The 14,035-nt window shown below is 42.7% G+C and overlaps 1 protein-coding gene across 13 annotated transcripts in view; it reads right to left on the reverse strand.

Moving 5' to 3' along the window:
- Nucleotides 1-14,035, reverse strand: part of CELF1 (CUGBP Elav-like family member 1) — a 69,740-nt gene that overhangs the window by 50,879 nt on the left and 4,826 nt on the right. For 11 of the 13 annotated variants that reach the window (XM_089675807.1, XM_089675809.1, XM_089675806.1 and 8 more), the window contains exon 2: nt 10,476-10,541. The exons of 1 other annotated variant lie outside the window; for it this stretch is intronic. The gene's annotated coding sequence lies outside the window, so the exon portion shown is untranslated. Of the gene's footprint in view, nt 1-10,475; nt 10,542-10,886; nt 11,030-14,035 lie in introns of those variants that run through there. One more of the 13 variants, XM_089675816.1, reaches the window with a different exon arrangement.

A 14,035-nucleotide genomic window follows, 5' to 3' on the forward strand; every position in this document is an offset into this window, starting at 1 on the left:
TTTCGGCCACTGAATTTTTGCTGCATCCCTAATTTTTTTTGCTTATTCCGGGTCACAATCCTGTGCAATGTAATTTTGTCTCTTTTGGTCAGTTGACCGCGCTTATGCTCATCAGACGTTTTTCCGGAAACTGTACATGCCGTCATAACCTTTGATACTGTAGCTCGCGTCGTGAAAATAAACTGGAAACTTCCGTCAGAGTCACCAGCTAAGCGGCACCAACAATTTGCCCTCTTTAAAGCGCAGTAAGCTCTGACATAATTCTGTATTACTAGCAGCGCACACAGTGAATGACGAAAGTGAGGATTCCCACCTGTTAGCTATGTTTCTCATCACACAGCAGAAGCAAAACAATGTTACACCACGTCTGCTTTCAAGGAGAAACATCACTTTTACACCTACAAATCATATAGCATTTCCATTTTTTTTGGTCTCTCCCTTGTATGTATGTTAGGAAAAAAAAAACTAGCCTTTACTATCACTTCAAGACAATGTGTCAGGATCTGTTGACTTAGCATACACTTGGAGATACGGTACAATAGATATCCAGAATACATAGTCAGCTGGAGACTTAAACTGCTATTGTTCTCTATGGCACCTTCCAGAGCATGCGCCGATTCACAAAGCTACACTGGGAGCAGTAGAGCTGTAAAGTACTGCACCAGCCCCAGGCAGTGTAATCTACACAATTATATTTAAAGAGCTGAATGATGAGGTAGGCTGGGATAGCGCATTTAAAGGTGCACTGATCCTTGAAGTGTTGAGTAAAAATGTTTCTCACTTTTCAGGTCTATGATGATAATGGGTGTTAACAGAGAAGTTTATCTTTATTGGAAAAAAAACCCAGATGCCAACGTTCTCTGTGGCCAGAGATTCTGCAGCCAAGAAAGGAAACGTAAACACAGAATTTGCCAGCTGATAAAAGCAAATTGGCTTATTCCTTCATTTAGCAACTTCCAAGGTCTAATACAAGTGCTTTTCTTTGTAATAACAGCCTTCAACAGCAGCAATCCATCATCTATGTCTTGTTCACACTTTTTGGAATGAAATCGAGCACTTTACATAAAACATGCCCTTTGCTGTGAGTCAGAAACCACTTTAGGGAAATCTGGCCAACTTCCATGAAGAGTCCTGCTATTAGTATACAGAGCAGTGATAAAATGTTACAGCACCAGATCGACAATCTTTCTATCACTATATAGTATTATAGATCTATTCTCCTCCCAGTCTCTCAGCTACAGCTTCTGCCACTGCCCACCTGTCATTAAAATGTCATCCATCACATGCACCTACCAACCAGTTACACAAATGTCTTGATTTCAGTGCATGCATTACAATGACATGGTATAGTCTTTCAATGACTGGCTTCTATGGCTAGATTAGAAGCATGTGTAGCCACCATGTTTTACTTTTCTTGTCCATTTAATTGTCATATGATCGGTTATCATTGTGTGATCTTCCTCAATGCAACGTGAGAGCTTTGTTTTCTCCAAAGATTATTCATTTCTACAAGTGATCTTTAAAGCAGACTAATGATTTAGATAATCACAATATAAACCTGACAGATGTTCCAAAACATACCTACTCAAAGTAAAAAAAAAAAAAAAAAGGTTTGAATGATATTAAAGTAGATAATGTTATGGTCATGCATGGTTTTACAACCCTTGTTTCTATAGCCTTTATATGATATATATGAAACATTTGTTCATCACAAGAGTAAACTTTGCTTCCTTGTAAGTATTACTTCTCCGTGATCGCTTCTTGCTATCCTTATCTCACTGCAAGTTAGCCATTGTCTTTGTGCCTGAAAACTCATGCAATCTCAATTACATGAAACACCATAATGCTTTTGGAAGAGAGACTGAGGAAGATGTGTATGCTCAGGCACTGCAACCTGCACATTTCTCTTTGAATAGGATTCCTGTAAAGGTCAATTCACCTTTAACAAAAAAACTACTTGTGCAGGTAAGGGGCACCAAGGTTAATAATGTACTTGCTATAGGTGTAGGACATTTATGTACTTCTACAAGCCTCGCTAAAACTCCAACAAATGGCATCATCCAGACTTGCAGATTGGCTTGCTATGAATGCACTTGGGGGAGGAGGGGGGGGGGATGTTCGAGGGGCCAGGAACACCAACAGGCAACCTGAGAGAAAGAGGATCGGGGCTGCTCTGTGCCAAACTATTACATAGAGCAGGTAAGTACAAACTTGTTTGTTATTAAAATAAATTACAAAAATAAACACTTTACAATCACTTTAATATTCTGGCCAATTAAACAAACACCCAGGAGCTTGATGTGCCTAACCGCATTTGCAAAAACACAGCTTAGACACACACTTGTGAAGCTGCTTTTCTCCTGCTGGGAGAAAAGCATTTACAAAAGCCCCAGTGTGCATGAAGCCATACTCTATTTGCAACATTATTTTTATATTCTTTGTATTTCAGATGGGTCTTCAATGTGTCAAGCAGCTACAACAGTGGGGTCTTCAATGTGTCAAGCAGCTACCACAACAGTGGGGTCTTCAATGTGTCAAGCAGCTACCACAACAGTGGGGTCTTCAATGTGTCAAGCAGCTACCACAACAGTGGGGTCTTACTTTTATCTTCCATTCACACCTAAACGTTCATGGTAATGCACATGGCATAAGTGTGAGTAGCCACTTAGTTCGCCTTTAACCACCTTCCGCCCGGCCGTTTATATACAGTGCAGAGGCAGGTAGCTGTTTATAAACTGTCTCCCCGCCCCCTGCCAGCGAGCGCGCAGCACCGCGATCCGGTGCCTGGTGTGTCCTCCGGACACAGTGGAACACCGATCGTCGGACGAGACCTCTGTGCGAGGTCCCGATCATGTGATCACTGATTGGCCAGTCAGTGATCACATGCAGAGTAGTAAGCAAGATGTCACTTGTGAATCTGTGAATGATCACAGAGGTCACATGGTACAAGGCTATTCACAACAGCCTTGTACCATGTGACAAGCTGTGACCAATCACAGCTCACACAGTAGTTCTCAGCCAGAGAGAAGGAGAAATGATTGCTTTTACAACCTTTATGGGTGTAAAAGCAATCAATGTTAAAAAAAAAAAAAAAAAAAAAAATTAAATCTTCATCACCCCCCACAAGTAGTAGTGTCTCCATGGTGACACTGTACTGCTAGGGAGACAGTATATAAAAAAAAAAAATTAAAAAATATAAAAAAAATAAAATAAAAAATTAAAAAAGTTTAAAAATTATCATTTTTGGTTATAAACTAATTTGGGTTATTTTTTTTTCACTAAAAAGATAACGGAATACATTTTGGCCAAGATTTATGATGAAATATTATTTATTTGCAAAATTTTATAAGAAAAAAACTTTTTTTCAAATTTTTTAAACTTTTTCATTTACATAGCAAAAAAAAAAAAAACAATCCCAGTGGTGAATAAGTACCACCAAAATAAAGCTTTATCTGACTCAAAAAAATGCTAAAAAATTTCATATGGGTACAGTGTTGCATGACTGCACAATTGACATTCAAAGTGTGATAGCACTGAAAGCTGAAAATTGGCCTGGGCAGGAAGGGGGTACACTGCATCTTTACCTTTGGCCTTGCAGTTATTCAGGCTTCTTGCTTACTTTAATTTGGCTTCTCACAGTGTACCTTATAAGCTGCAGGAGGTTAGAGCTCACTTTATTTCTTGGCTGCAGGACATTCAACACCATCTAGGTTTCTCCTCCCCAGTCTGAACTGCCCCTGGCCCGCATCTTTCATGCAATAGATTTGTTTCTTCAGTCATGGAGTCCCAGAATTACATGTGAACTTTCACCATTGGGAGTATGCATGCAAAAGCCTAGAAATCACCACTCCTCCAGGCCAACATCTATGAAGATATTATATTTGCATAACGTCTCCCAAGCGACAGCTCACTGCTTGTCTCAGAGCTGGGGGCTATTGAGAGCAGTACTGGGGCAGGGTGCTGTGACGTTACCAGGAAGCTATGTACAGCACCCCTCACACTAGCCACAATGTGATTGCATTGCATAGGGAAGCACAGACTCTAAAATGTCACTGGGTCAAAAACAAGGTATGTAATGAAATTAAAAAAATAAATAAATAAAAAGGAAAGGATTATAAAAGGTCACTGGAGGAACCAGGGAAGAAAAACAAAAACCCACTATAGGCATATTAAAGCAGTGTTCCGGCCCCTGCACCCCCCCCCCCAAAAAAAAAGTCCGCAGTTGGGGCAAGACGATGGTGAACTTGCGGAAGTGGGAGCGGATACCAGTCAAAACCAGGTAAAAGGTGCTAAATGTGCAGGTTGGAGGGTTCGGGGTGGTAGGGGGTTGGGCTGATGGCAGAAAAGCAGGGCTTCTTTTGGGTGGAACTCTGCTTTAAGAATCAGCTTTAAAAAGGCACTAATTTATGCACCGCCAAGATGTGAACCAGCCACACAGGAAAGAATAGAATGTCTACTAGAAATTATTTTCCACAAAGTAAAAATCACGTTTTACTGCAGGAAAATGAACAAGTGTGAACAAGCCCTAAAAGATCATCACTCAGCATAAAAACATTATGCCGAAATGTGCGCCTGAAACTGGTGGTCGCTCTATCCACCCCAACTGCTGATTTTTTGGAACCTCTGCAGTGCTTGAAAGAAACGTGTGCCCTCACTGCAGAGATTTCAGCTCACTTATCAAACACACACGAACAAACAAAAAAAAAAAACAAAACTAGAAAATAACCACCTGACAGAGGTTATAGCCTTCCTTATTCTATCCAAAACAAAGGTTTGCTTGAAGTACCGTACAGGGATGTTCAATTTATATCACCCAACCCCCCTGACATGTAGTTCCAGGCACCGAGCAGGTATTTTTTTTTTACCCTATAGACCTGCTGCGGGCAAGCAGCAGGGCTCACCTGTCAGGTGGAAGCATTCTGGCGGCAGCGCTGTCGCCCGATTGCTTCCACACAGCCCACAGTGCTAGCCTCTCCCCCCTGCCCGGTATACGTCCTGGGCTTCACGCAGGAGGGAGGAGAGCAGACACATCCGCTCCCCTCCTGACCTGTAAGTGATTTGACGTCACTTCCGGGTCCCCGTTGACAGATTCCCAGCCATCGAGGCCGGGAAAAAACGTAATGTAGTGCGATATGCACTGCATTATATTCAGTGTAGCACAGGGGAGACATGCAGGGTCTCTTAGACCCTGGATGTCTCAAAAAAAAAAGACTTTTTGTACCCTATGTGATTAAAAAAAAAAAATCATACACGTTACATATCGCCGTGCACGCCAGAATGAGAGCAATCACTCTAGCACCAGATCACCTCTGTAACGCTAAACTGATGACCTATAACGGATTTTTAAAGTGTCACCTATAGATAATATAGGGTACTGAAGTTTGTCGCCATTTCACGAGTACACGCAAATTTAAGGTTTGATATGTTGGATATCTAATAACTCGATGCAACCTAATCTTTTATATTTTACAAAAAAAAATTGGATAATGTATTGCTTTTTGTGCAATAAAATTAACTTAAATGTATTTTTTAGTGAAATATTGTGTTTCCTAGACCTTTGTGCACATCCTGTGACAAAAAATTGGAACTACCATTATTTTATTCTCTAGGGTCTCCTATTTCAAAAATATATCATGCTTTGGTGTAATCTTCAGGCCTTAAATGATTTTTAAACTTGTGCAAAAACGGCTCTGGCAGTGAAAGGAATAAAGGATAAGCCCGACACTCCCCTTTCCTGACGAGCACCCAATCGGTGCTCATTACACTGCAAGGTCTCTCCCCTCCCTGCTAGTCCCGATTGCGGTGCTGGAGACAGGCAGGGAGGGGAGGAGGAGATAAACAGCACAATATTAAAAATATTAAACGTTTAAGTTGCCATAAAGCCCCTTTTGTTTTTAAAAGCCCCAGACATTACTTAAAGCAGATTTAAATACGGTTTTGGTTAAAATGTATTTATTTTTATCAGGACAAGCAGACTGTCATGAGGGACAAGTAGATTGGGGCACAAATTTAGTCCCTGGACAAGCAGTTTTTCCAAAAATTTCCACACTCCTGTCCTGTGCAGCTACTGACCTCTCCTCAAATTCTTGGAGCTGATGCGCGGGATGTTCTGCCCGTTGTTTTCCAGCTCCTCACCCCTCTGGTGGTAGTATCGCTCGTGCACAAGAGTGGGGTGGAGGCATTATCACCGGTTAAGGACACTGGCAGGGGTCGGCTCCATGACAACCACCCACTAGAGTCCTTAACCAATGAATAGTCCGTTGTTAAGGAACCAGCACCTGATGGCATCCTTAACCAGCTTCCCCTCTCAGCCATTCTTAGGCAGCTTCCTACTCTATGAATAAGTTGGAGACCATGACATCAACCCATCTCTCAGACTCAGCCAATTGGAGGAAGCTTTGTATTCAGAGTGCTGCTTAGCCTGAAACTCTTTAGTTCTGGGTTTAGGACAGGAGGGTCTCGTCTCACACTCAGAACACAGTGCTGTACACTATGTAGCTGAGGCTGCATACAGTTTATACAGCACATCCAGTGGGCACTCCTGCTAATAAGGAAATAGTTAGTTTGGACCACTTTGGCCCAAACTATTTAAGGGAAAGTAAAGTTGGAGATCAGCTTATTACTTCATCTTCCACAGCCAGCATTTAAAAATGTGTAAATTTACATTTCAACATTAAAAAAAAAAAACTGCAAGTAGTTGTACAAATCATACTTGATAACTGCTGGATACATTTTGCACAGAATCATTACACGGGGAGAGTGAAAAACACTACAGGGGTTACGGACTAATCAGATAGACAAAGGTCTAAATGCAACATTACCACAACCTGCTTTTTTGCATGCTGGTGTGCTGCATGTACTACTTAATCAGGATCATATAATCTGAATAGCAATGCCCGGTAATGTACTACTGTGCTGCTAAAACTGGTGCATGCAATTTGTGTGGCTTGATGCTTTAGGCCGCCCATTAATGTACTACACAAACGTAGGAGCCCTAAAGAGGCCAGAAGGTTTACCATGATCATGGAAGACATTTCACATACTTTTAACCCAGCATGGGTGAGTCCAGGCGACACAGATTTCAGTTTCATCCTTTAACAGCTCAGGTCTCCCAGGGGCTCAGATGGTTAGACCTCTGCTACAATTCAACCCAGCAAACCTGCCAAGGTGATTGCCATATAATCTTAGAGGTAGAGATTTGCTGAAATGAATGGTCTGGCAACATGGTCTAATTCTCTATGTATACAAGGGAAACCTAATGTATTCGTTACCTACTGTGCATAAACTATGCTCTCTGATTAGCAGTTATGTACAGTGACTACGCTTAACAGTTCCTTCCCTTCAATGCAAACCATTTAGTCTGATCAGACTGAAACCAATGGTTTCAACGCAAAGATACATTTTATCTCTAGCAAGAATGACAACAAATTCCTGATAAAGAAAGAGATAAATAAATGGTAAAGAGAGAGCCTGGTGGCTAGTGACCATAACAGAAGTCTTCTTTCAGACCTGGACCTGTTGTTCCCAGTTTCAAACGTGTGAGAACTTCATAACCATTGCTAGCTGCCTGCATTGTTTTAGTACTCATACACCATATGTGCAGGGAGAGACTCTCAATGCAACCCATCCCCCCCTTTTCACCGATGGAGTAAATGCAATACATAGTTTCTACATTTGTAAACCCTAACCCCTGGGCACTGAATCCTCAGCTATGGAAAATATAATCCAATTAATATATTTGACTGTTAACACTTGCTTTATAATTCATTTCTTAGAGACCTAATGTCCATGACCTTTTGCTACCCTTACCCTCCTCTCCCTTCCTTTTCTTTAATACTCTTTATTTTAATTTTTGTAGGACATTGACAGATATAAAGCATGCTTGTGCATACGTCCACAATGTATCAGAGCATACATATGAAAAGGCTGGTAAAACAAAGAAGCTGTTTGACTACAATGTCATATTCTGATTTCAAAATACTGCAAAGTATAATTCATTGATGCAGATTACACATCCATGCGGGGCAGATAGGTGGACCAGATAGCAAGTAGTATGTCCTGCCCTCAATTGCAATCCCCCGCCCTTTTTTCATTATTGTGCCAACTTGGATTGATTAATAGAAACATTTAAACTCAGGCCTCACTGGAAAGTCCTATAAGGTCCAGACAGTGGTTTCCTGTGGCTGTAAACCATAGGTGCTACCAGACAGCTGCGGCTGGGAAGCCTGAACAAAGCAATGACAGGCTGACTGGACCCACAGCTGTCTGTTGCTCTTCACATGTAACTGCACAGCCAGGGATTACATGAAGTTAGGAGCAGATTAGAGTCCCTGGGCTCAGACCATCTACATTCAGGGCCAATCAAGCTGCCCCTATTTGCAGGTATTTTCTGGCTTTGCGATTACATGCAAACAGCTGAGGCTCCTGTCAGCTTGCCATTGCTTTGTACAAGCTCTCTGACCCCAGCTGTCTGGAACCACCTTCCAGCTGCAAGAATCCAAAATCTTGATGCAAAACCTACCAGACCAAATCAGACTGAGGTGAATGAGGCCTTAGGGCACATTAACATTTGTGAACGGGTCCAACACCGATTACATGTGAGAACCCTAGTGGAGGCTCTCAGCAATTCGCTATGGGAGGCAGCCTCATTAAAAGCAATGGGAGCATGTCGACTCCCGCAGATAATCATGACCGCTCACATGTAATCGCTCATTGAGCTATCAACTGCAAATGATCGGCCCTGGATGCAGACTGTCTCTCCTCTGACAGCATGTTTTGGGTGTAATGTGCAATATGTTCCAGCACCTGATGAGCGCTCTTGTAGTTCACTAAAACTCTCCAGTTTTCTAACAGAAAGGCCGTACAGAGATACAGGCAAGAAAGCTGGAGAAGTGTTTACAGAAGCCTGACATAGCACCCATGTTCCACTGATCACAGGTGCAATGCTTTGCAGGCTCCTTGAGCAAAAAAATAATAAATGCACATTTTTTCCTGCAAAAATATGTGTATTTATTATTTTTCCCCCAAACGGTAAACTTTTCTGTTAAAGGAGATCTACAAAGTCATAAATTAAAAATTAATAAAAAAATGAAGAGCAGTATGCAATATAAAATTAAAATGACCTTAAAGTTTTAAAAGCTTAAAAAAATAAATAAAATTGTACCTGCTCAAAATATATCCTCAATCCCTTTGACCCATTCAAGATTTTTTTTCCCCACGCACGATTTACATGCGTTTCAGAATGTCAGGCATATAGCAGCATTTTCCCTTCAATGGACTGCCCTATGTGCATTTGTTGGTCGAAGGAAGCTCCTGCTCCTTTTGGGTGTCACGTTGCGCTCTATTTTTAAAAGCAAATTTTTTGGGGTGTCAATCAAAGCAAAATCCCATCGCGTTTGGGGTGTCATTAAGAATTATGGCACCCAACAATGCACGCTGCGCATTGTAAACAAATAGTGCGCATTGTACCACGATTTGGAATTGTGGGCAGACTCAAGTTGATTTTGCCAGTGATTCCAAATCGCCAAGTGCAACACATTACACACATTTGTGTAAAACATGGATCATGCAAATTGGGCTGAGGACAATGTCACCACTCATTTGGACACTTTAAGGCTAAGTTCACACTAGCCTTGTTTTCAAGCGACAGAAAGGTGTTTGGGAAGCGTTTTTACCGCTTCCCAAACGCCTCGGACAATTCTGCCCATTGCAGCACATGGTGCTGTTCTAACGGGAGCGGTAGCGTCGCGGCAAAACGGACACCTCTGGTCGAGTCAGGAGGAGTTGAAGCCTCCTATTCTAGCCTATGGTGCCGCTCCGCAAACACCTAGCCGGCGTTTGCGATGCGTTTGCGGGGCGTTTGCGGAGCGGTAACACCATTCAAACTTCATTATAGGCGTTTGTGGGGCGTTTTTAACGCTCGCAAAACGCCTAGCAACCGCTGCTGAACCGCGCATGCGGCGTTTGCTGAGCGGTAAAAACGCTCCGCAAACGCTGGACCAACGCTTGCCAAACGCTATAGGGGCGTTTGGCAAGAGTTGGTAAAACAGACAAGTGTGAACGAGCCCTAAATCACTTCATTTGTAGCAATTTGAAGCATTTTATTAAAGGCCCTAAGAGTCGGCTGAGGATATAAGTATTTTCAAAACATCTGCAAAACTGCAATAGGGATGACTTATGTTTGCAGACAGGCAGGCCAAACTTGCTAAGACAGCAGCTGTGCAAAACAAGCCAACAAGGTGCCACATTAACACAACCCCTTACAGAAACACTGTAAATTGCTTGGAGGAAACAGACACCAAGACAGAAACAAATGTTTTTCTGTCATTCCTGTAGACACATGCAACACCTATGAAGTAAGAGATTAGGGGGTATTGGAAACTCGAAACATTCTTCCCAACAGGAGAAAAAATATAAAAAAAATCACAAACACGACACTGCACCAACAAAAATGTTACGAACATTACCGAACTTACATCAATGTTCTCTGAATTCTCAAGAGTGGCCCGGAGCTCTGGAGACCCTGATATTAAGATTTGTGCCTGTGGAATGCACAAAGACATTTGTAAAAAAGGAATCCCGTGAAAAACAAGAACGTACAAACTTTTCCATTCAAAGGACATTTCATACTGATCAGATCTAGTCTCTCTCCGACCAGACTTAATTGTGAGTTATTTATTTGTGGTAATGTATGTAAATTTGTGTAACGCATGGATCATGGAAGTTGGGCCGAGGACAATGTCACCACTCATTTGGAGAAGTTTTGACAATCAAATGGCTTGTTTTATGCAGCATAGCAGATTTAGCCGAGCACACAGCATGTCAGGAAAACCTGCGGCATATTTTTTTAGTAAACCCATGCTTGGAGTTATTATTTCAGCATTTACCTTAAAAATCTTTTTCACTTTCAACAAATTTTTATTGAAGCATGTTTGAAATACAAGATGCAACATGGAAGATCATGCAGAAATGAGCAAAATTATGGATAATGGAAAGCTATATGTGAACTCCATTCATAAGTCCAATAAACTCCTAGATTGTAAGCTCCAAAGAGCAGGGCCCTCGATCCCCTCATGTTTTGCATTGTATTGTTATTGTTCTGTCACATGTTCTGTCCCCCTTTGTAATGTACAGCGCTGAGCAAACTATTGGCTCTTTATAAATACTGTATAATAATAAACAAACTGACTACTAAGAGACGGTCCACATACATCTCTCCAGCTAGTTGTGGACGAGAATGCTACTGAATCCAGTTGCAGTAGCAAATTTAAAGCAAAGCAGTATAGAAGAAAAAGAAGAAGTCTCCACAGCCAGGAGGGATATATGTGATCAGAAAAGATAAGGTGCAAGTAAAGTAGAGAAAAAGAAAAGGGGGGGGGGTTGTAGAAAGGGGAAGAACATCGGGAACATCCAAGCCACAAGTAAGAGGTTCTAATGCCTACAAAGAGGAGTAGCCGACCATTGAGGGATCCTAAAACATTTTTATTACACACATTTGTAAGCTTGCCCTGGCATGTTCTCCCAATTGTATTAAATAAAGAGCTCTATTACCACAGCCTTTTCTAAACTGGGGTGCCGTGGAATCCTGGTCGAGAAAGGCATTCATAGAAGATTGAGCTCCTACTGATCTGAACTGTACGTCAGCACAGCAGGAGCGCGATGACAATCATTGCCAAACAGTGGAAGGGGAAAGGGGGGTGGGGGTGGGAGGTGTCTTCCTGGGTCCTGAACTCTCCACCTCCCTCTACAGTGCAGTATTGTGAAGTGCAACACCCAGCAGTGCGGGTACAGGTACATTACTGCAATTTTTAAATATGGTGTATGTATGTGTACATATGTATGTGTGCATGCGTCTGTTATTTTGAGGCCCCGTTCACGTCGTGTAGCAGGAATGAGCGTTCCTGCTTCTGATTTTGTGTGCTTGATTCCGTGTGGCGCGCAGAGGGCAGGGCAATCACTTGAATGGACTGCCCAATGCACATCTGTCACAGAAAAGCAGCTCGTGCACCTTTTTGAGTGATGAGCTTCATACGATTTTTAAACTTATGTTTTTCTGCACGACAATCATGGCAAAATCGCACTGCATTTGGTGTGCCGTTAGGAATAATGGCGCCCAAATACACAATGTGGCGAGATTTGCCCACGCTTCCAAATCACCTAATCTAAAGGGGCCTTTATGCTGACCCATTACCCTGTACGAATAGAACGGCTATTTTTTAGGGATCATTCAAAATAGCAGAAAGGATGGCCGCTCCTCTGAAAAGCAATCTATGCTTGGATCACTTTTCAGAGGCATTTGACAGGCACCGAGGTGGTGGTATGTTGCCTCCTTATAACCAGTTTAATCACCTAAATGCAGTACCACCATGCTGCAACTACTAGCAATGCGGTTGCGGGGTGGATGCTGCAAGGTCTCACTCACTTGAATGGTCTGTTTCCGACAGGTGGTAGTGTCTGGAGAATACAACACGGGGTATAAATTCTACCACAGACGCTGCTGTCTATGCAGCTAATGGGGAAGCAGTTAGGGGGTGGGAAAAACACAGCTGAAAAGCATAGTTTTACAGTCCTCCAATCTCAAGCCCTTAGACTGGGGTGCCCCGAGACTAAAAAAAAGGTTGAGAAGCACTGGCCTAACTATTAAAGGAAGCTATCAACGGCTAAGTAAAAATAACCAAAGTATATCTAAAACCAAGAACAAAAACGCAATTTTGCAGCCAAGTAGACCTTAGATGTGGTGACAGGATTAGAGTCTTTTTTTCAGTAGGGAAAGAAAAACACATATTAATACAGACAGAAATCCAGTACTCCTGTAACTTCCTGTGTATTAAAATCTCAATGTTCTCTGCCTTCCAAGTGATCTTCTGCAAATTACACACAACCTCCTATATATGTAGTGAAGATAAAGACCGGGGGATCTAAACTGTTAGAGCACCCTAGCTGAAAACATTGCTCTTCCATAGATACAGTGCAGTGAGTGAGGGTTGTCACTCATGGACAGGAGACATATTACTGGCAGGTTTACCAGCTGAAAAAAGGCATAAAAGATTAGTTCAGAAAAAATGTAAAAGTGAACACTAGACATACTCCCCCTCCCCGCTGCACTTAACCTCCGGGTTTTATTTATTTATTTCAGGTACTTCTATAGCGCCGTCAATTAACGCAGTGCTTTTACCCAAAGGAAACCAATGCAGGCACAGGGAGAACATGCAAACTCCAGGCAGGAGGTGCCGTGGTTGGGATTCGAACCAACGACCCGAGTACTGCCAGGCGCAAGTGCTAACCATTTAGCCACTGTGGTTGTTAAAGTGTCAGCACTCCAGCAGCCGCTACAGCAGTCCAGGGATTTGAAATCCCTATTCTCCATCAGTGCTTCCAGGATGGACCAGATGGACTCTGGCAGTGGTCAATGTGACGGCGCAGGCTGGTCAGAATCGATATGGTCCATGCCAAAGCGCATCCAACCATATTGTTAGGATCCACCTTGCTGCTGCTGCCTCTCAGCACATAGTTGAGAGCCAGCTGTGCCTACCTCCTCCCCAGCCCGGCACTTCACTAAGTGCTGGAGGAGCAGAACAGAGAGCAGCAACTGACAGTCACCGCTCTCCACTTGCAGCAGACTGAGAACAGAAGGATCAGTGGCCATGTGATCGCTCAGCTCTTGGCGCTGACATGAGACAGATGCTATAGCACAGATGTTGATTTTTTTCATAACCCCTTTAAAGTGATTCTAAAGGCTTTTTTTTATAGAAAAAATAACAAACATGCCTATACTTACCTGATTTTTATAGTGGATTGCAGAGCAGCTCGGATCCTCCTCTTCTTGGGACCCCACAGGCTCTCCTGGCCCATCCCTCCTGTCGAGTACCCTCACAGCAAGCAGCTTGCTGTGGGGTCACCTGCTGCTCCGTGTGTTCATTCACATACGAAGCTGTGGCTTGGCCTCACCCCCCCCCCCCTTCTCATTGGCTCCTTGGCTGTGACTGACAGCAGTGGGAGCCAACGGCTCCTGCTTCTGTCTTAGCCAATGAGAAGA

The sequence above is a fragment of the Staurois parvus genome, unplaced genomic scaffold (assembly GCF_062004578.1).
Source record: "Staurois parvus isolate SC_StPar_1 unplaced genomic scaffold, SC_StPar_1.0 ptg000159l, whole genome shotgun sequence".
In the NCBI taxonomy this organism is placed as follows: Eukaryota; Metazoa; Chordata; class Amphibia; order Anura; family Ranidae; genus Staurois; species Staurois parvus.